Source organism: Marmota monax, unplaced genomic scaffold, assembly GCF_021218885.2.
Source record: "Marmota monax isolate L192 unplaced genomic scaffold, Marmota_monax_Labrador192_F-V1.1 WCK01_AAM20220418_F8-fsc00383, whole genome shotgun sequence".
Lineage (NCBI taxonomy): Eukaryota > Metazoa > Chordata > Mammalia > Rodentia > Sciuridae > Marmota > Marmota monax.
Genome location: NW_026694147.1, coordinates 597,985 through 604,213, shown reverse-complemented (window position 1 = coordinate 604,213; position 6,229 = coordinate 597,985).

Below are 6,229 nucleotides of genomic sequence, written 5' to 3'. Positions count from 1 at the left end.
CAATTCAATCAGATGCGTGTTGTTTATTCTTATTCCTTCCTTCATCCCACTATCCAGTTTACCCTCACTCAGGAACTGGCTTCACATGCCACTCACATGTGGAAGCCAGAATCCAGGAAGTCACCCAAAATACCTCCCTTTCCCTCACCCACTATATCTACCTAGTTACCAAATCTCCTTGACTTACCCTGCTGAATCTCTCTTAAATCTACGTTAGTTTGGTTATAGTATATGAAACCAATAATTTTGCAAATGAAATTTCACCAATTCCATATGGTTCATCCTAGTACTTTGAACATTTGATTTTGTAGGTTCTTGTTAAATGATCTCATTTGATTCTTGCAAAAATCCTATCTGAAGGATGTGATGTTGTTATTTCCATTTTATAGATGTTGAAACAAGGATCAAAATATCCAGGGCATGGGAACTCATACAGCTAGTGTCAGTAGTGGGGATTCCACCAAGGTTTCCTGAATTCAAAATCTCTTCTTTTGTCACTTTTCAAGTACTACTGTATATTTTAAATTCAGTTGGTCTGATTTTAGGTGACAACTTGTAATTGGAAATTTAAAGGGTATCTAGGCATGTTCTATTCCAAGTAATTTTCTATTCCCTTCATAATAGGGAGTCGGTGGACCTCCAAAAGGGTTCACAGAACCCTAGGAAGCCTGGAGTCATGTGTACAACTCTTTTTCCATGGTGTGCATACATACATTTATGTAGCATTAATACAATTTTAATAAGCACTCAATAACTGCTTCTATGAGGCAGAAGTCACTGGATTAACCCCACAGTATACAATTCAGAATTGAAATGGACTTCCCTGACATTCTTAGAAAGTCAGAACGAGGATTAAACTCAGGAATCCTGAATTCAGGTTTCAAGCTTCTTTTCCTGACCTACCCATGAAATAAAAAAAATTTACCAAAAGCCCTATATTTGACAGCAACATTGATCTCCAGTTGTGTGCTTCACACTTCAGTGTAGATGTTCTTTTTATCGTATTGTACTGTTTCTTGATTATTCCAAACAAGCCAAAGCAGTTAAGTATTGCCTCACCTCCCTTCCTGGTGAACAACCTCCAAATATGACCTACCTCTTCAGGATCATGAAAAAAGGAAAATGAAGAAATCACAAGACCAATGGATTCTGCTCATTGGTCAAGGTAAATGTTTAAATGGCCAATTTTATCATATGGATAAAAGTCTATTATACATTTTTGGTGTTTTAGAGAACCATAAATTAAAATGTATTTTTTAAAAATAAAAATGAATAAGAATTTTAGTATCAAAGACCTCTGATATTACCCCTTAAATGACTCAGCTTTTATTAAGTAACTACTTTTTTTCCAAAAAACCCTGATCATCCTAGTGAGCATTAGGGTGGATGTCTCTTGAGGATAGGGATCATTTTTCTCAGGTTTACTGTTGTCACTCTACAGTACAGGGTTTTGTACAGTATAAGTGTTCAATAAATCTGAGACAAAATCTTCATATCTAGAGCTGTTGAATGAAGCAGCCCATGAGAGAGGGAGTCATGGGGATTTTGGAGAATTGGAGAGCAACCTGTAGAGGGCAGCTCCAGCTAATATAGAAGGGAGAGAGTGAAATAATTTTACTTCCTACTACTGCAAGGAGGTGATGACTTCACCCACTATGAATGAAGGCCATAGAAATGAGACTTTACATTCTTGGGTAACAAAACTTAGATGACACTTAATAAAAATCTAAAAAATTACCTACAAAGGGTGTGGTCCAGTACCTTGCTCCACAAAGTGTGGTCCAGTGACCAGAATCACCAGCATCACTTCAGGCCTCTCCCAGACCTATGCACAGGACTCTGCATTTTATGATCTGCAGGTGATGCATATATGAACAATACTATGAAAAACACTGTTCCCTTTTGCCTCTGAGTGCCTATGATACTTTAGTGCAATTCAATGTGGCATCAAACAGAATACTTCAATAAAGTGAGTGTGATAATATCAGGTTGAATCCTACAAAATTGCTGTAATTCCACTATTTTGTGACCTACAAAAATGGCAATTTTAAATGAAAGTTCAATTATAACCCAATCTATATCCTGTTCTGCACAAAAGTGCTTCAGATTTAGTATAGTACATACTTCAAAAGGCTCTGGTCAGAATCTATAAATAACAGCCCAGAGGCATAAAGTTGAGTTTTATTGGGTTAACACTATTAAAAAAGAATTTTCTTTTTCTCCAAATTGGTTACCACCATTTAAAAAGTGGAGATTTCACTTAAGATATAAATTTCTGACTTTTGGGAAACAGTAAAAGATTTGCTCATATGGGGCCTGTATGCCTGAATGTTAGCAACAGCTGAGATGTTAGCAACAGCTGCTCCTGAGGTGGGGTCTGTGCTATTCAGGTCCCCTCAGCCACCATCAGCATTCCTGGATCTTTGTTTCTTGCTGGGACCCTGGACTCTCGCTAGGTACATATTTGTTAAAGGAAACTCAACTCTGGAAGTGCTCGATGAAGGGGTAAGCAGCGCTAAGTACCGCGGCCTGGTTTAGGATCCAAACATTTAATGGGATCTCAGAACTGACAGCAGCTGTCCCAGCTTGTGTCTCATGGCTGAGACTCCACCTTGACCTCTTTATTCCCTGGATAAACTCTGCTGAGAATGAAGGCATCATCCTTGACTCCCCATCTGCGTCTTCTCTTACCTTGGTGGGGCACCAAAATGCTTCCCAAAATGAAGACTCTCTAAATGAAGTTGTTTTTTTTTTTCTGCATATGTGAATCAGTCCTGGCCTGCTGAAGAGTTGAGCAGAATCCATCCTTAACTCCATTCAGAGGGGACACACAATCTTGGGTCTCATAGGCTTGCATTCACAACCCCATTTTCAGGTGGTGCCACCTGGTTTGATCTTTATTTCCTCTTACATCATGCATCTGATGAGCCCTTGGCAGACACCCCCAACCTTTGCCCCAAATAACCATTCCCACTCCACTGAGCCTCACTCAGCAGAGCTCTGTAATCTCCAGCCCCCAATAAAATCACAGAACAACGAGAATGACATCATGTCAGCCAATACCACAGAGGAGGCATGGAAGGCCAATGGTGGAATGTCATAATTGAGATCTCATGAATTTGGTTCACATTCAGCCCCTGCAAATGACCAGCTGTGTGGCCTTGGACGAGACCTTCAGTATCTCTGTATCTATGTTTCCCCAACTGTAAAATGGGGAAAATAATAGTATCTACTATTACTATTAGAAACTGACAATATCCAATAGGGTTCTTGTGAAGATCACATGAGCCAAGGCCATGACCTCAAGCTGGTCTTACCATTTCTGTGTTCTTGCACCATCTATCACCTATGAAATTACTACTTAATATATTTCCTTAAAGTCAACATACTTTTTACCTTAAATACTTACTATGGCCTTGTCCTAAAGAGTAATATACACAACGTCATGTATAAAAGCCCTAGCTACATTTCCCAATTATCAACAGAGAAAACTATTGGATTAGTAAAAATTTTGAAAGAGGTTACAGCTTACTCTCATCATGAGAAAACCAAGCAAACTCAAACTGAATGACATTGTACAAAATAAATGAACAGTAATCTTCAGGATTGTCAAGCACAGAAGTGACAAGAGAAGTCTGATGACTGTCACAGATCAGAGGAGAAAAAAGCCCTAGGAGTAATGCTGAACCGTAGATAGGACCCTGTAGTAAGAAAAGAACATTAATGGGAAAGTTATGCAATGCACATAGGGTCTGTAGCTGAGTTAATATTATGTCTGCCTCAGTCCGGATGCAGCAAAGTAACCGGGGGGTGACGAGGAACTTGTGTACATTGATAAAGCAGGAGTGGGAGCCATTTATTGTAGGACAGGAGTGGTATATATACATTCCACACAGCTTATCTTAATTAACATAAAATAGATATAGTAGTCAACCAATAAGGAATCTCCACACTTAATGGCTCACTGGCGTTACTTCACAAACCACTCTCTCTGGCAAAATGCCAGGCGCCATCCTGACTTGTTTACAGACTCTAACAATGTCATTGCCAATTTCCTGTTCTTGATCATGGTATTATAGTTATTATAATATTAACATGAGGGAAAGCTAGGGGGTGCAAAGAAACTCTGTATACTATTTTGAAAATTTTCCATACATTTAAATTTTTTAAAATATGTGTATTGGACATGTAATATTTCCCCTTTCCCCTTTGCTAAGTCCTTGGCAACACTATTTTATCTACTGAGTTGCCTATTCTGGTACTTCCTTTAAATAGGGACCAATGGTACATAGCTTTTTGTGTTTGGCTTTTTTGAATCAGCAGTGTGTCTTCAAGTTTCACCTTTGTTGTTTCAGGTGCCAGAGTTCCATTTTTTAATAGTTTCATCATATTCCATAATATGGAGCGACCACATTTGCTCATTCATTGATCCATGATTGAGATCATTTCCATGTATAGGCTATTGTGGATTGTGCTTCAATGAACATTATTGCACAGGATTCCATCTGGACACATGGGTCTCGAGATTCCTGTTGGGGTGATAAAAATGTTTTAGAATTGTACACAGGTGGGGGCTGCACAGCAGTGGTAATTTACTAAATACCACTTTAAAATGGTTTTCTATAGCTGGGTGTGCTGACATGCATCTGTCACAGTGACTCAGAAGGTTGAAGCAGGAGAATCACAAGTTTGAGACCAGCTTCAGAAGCTTAGTGAGGCCCTAAGCAACTTAGCAAGATCTGTCTTAAAATAAAAAATAAAAGAGTTGGGGATGTTGTTAAGTGGTTAAATGACCCTAGGCTCAGTTCACAGAAGAAAGAAAGAAAGAGAGAGAGAGAGAGAGAGAGAGAGAGAGAGAGAGAGAGAGAGAGAGAGAGAAAGAAAGAAAGAAAAATGTTCCTTTAACTATATTATGTGAACTTCACCTTCATCAAATACAACAATGAAAAAAAAGGTACCACTGATGCACTATCCATTCTGTTTTGGAAACCTCAATGTATGTGCTTCTAGGGAAAAAGGGAAATGGATTGAATGGGAGACTCCAAAGTGTAGGGAGGTCTGTGACAAAGTGGAGTGCATGTTTGCCTAAAGGCATTCATAGTCACATGCTTCCAAGGAAGTGTTCCACCAAATTAAACCATTTGAGCATTCACTATGAGAGCTCTGGCCAAGGAAATGAATTTCAGCTTCAGTTAGTGGTGTCACTTGAGTGTAAGAGGTATCTTACTCAGAATGACCTGTAATAGCAGGTGTATAAGAATTCTCCAAGAAAGGTAATTCAAGTCCTGGATGCTGTCTCCAAAGATTTGGACTCTATTGATCTAGAGTGGCTGCATTTTCAGGAAACTATCCAGGGGAAATGGAAGCAGGAGCCTTCTGGTCCCAAGTTGGAAGCTCTGTGCTTGTAAAATTATCCCAGTGATCTGGGCTGGATCTTTATTCTCATCTGCAAATACTTGAAGTTCAATGACCTGGCTCCCCTTCCGTGTGCCAAAGCGGAGATCTCTTATGATCCTGCCTCTCTCCACCACATCAAAGACACATACAGAAAAGTAAGTGACCCAAAATAGCTAAAGCAATCCTTAGCAAGAAGAGTGAAGCAGGTGGCATCACTATACCAGATCTTAAACTATACTACAGAGCAATAGTAACAAAAAAGCATGGTATTGGCACCAAAACAGACTGATAGATCAATGGTACAGAATAGAGGACACAGAGACAAACACACATAAATACAGTTATCTTATATTAGTCAAAGGTGCCAAAAACATACATTGGAGAAAAGATTGCCTCTTCAACAAATGGTGCTGGGGAAACTGGAAATCCATATGCAACAAAATGAAAGTAAACCCCTCTCACTTACTATGCACAAAACTCAACTCAAAGTGGATCAAGAACCTAGGAATTAAACAGAGACACGATATCTATTAGAAGAAAAAGTAGGGTCAAATCTTCATCAGATTAGGCCCCAATTTCCTTAAGAAGACTGCTATAGTGCAAGAGTTAAAATCAAGAATCAACAAATGGAATGGTTTCGAACAAGAAAGCTTGTTCTCAGAAAAAAAAATTAATCAGTGAAGTGAATAGAGAACCTACATTTGGGAGGAAAATTTTTACTGTACAAACATCAGATACACGTTTAATCTCTAGGATTTATATAGAACTCAAAGATCTTAACTCAAAAAAAAATAAAATAAATAAAATAACCCAATCAAGAGATGGGCCAAAG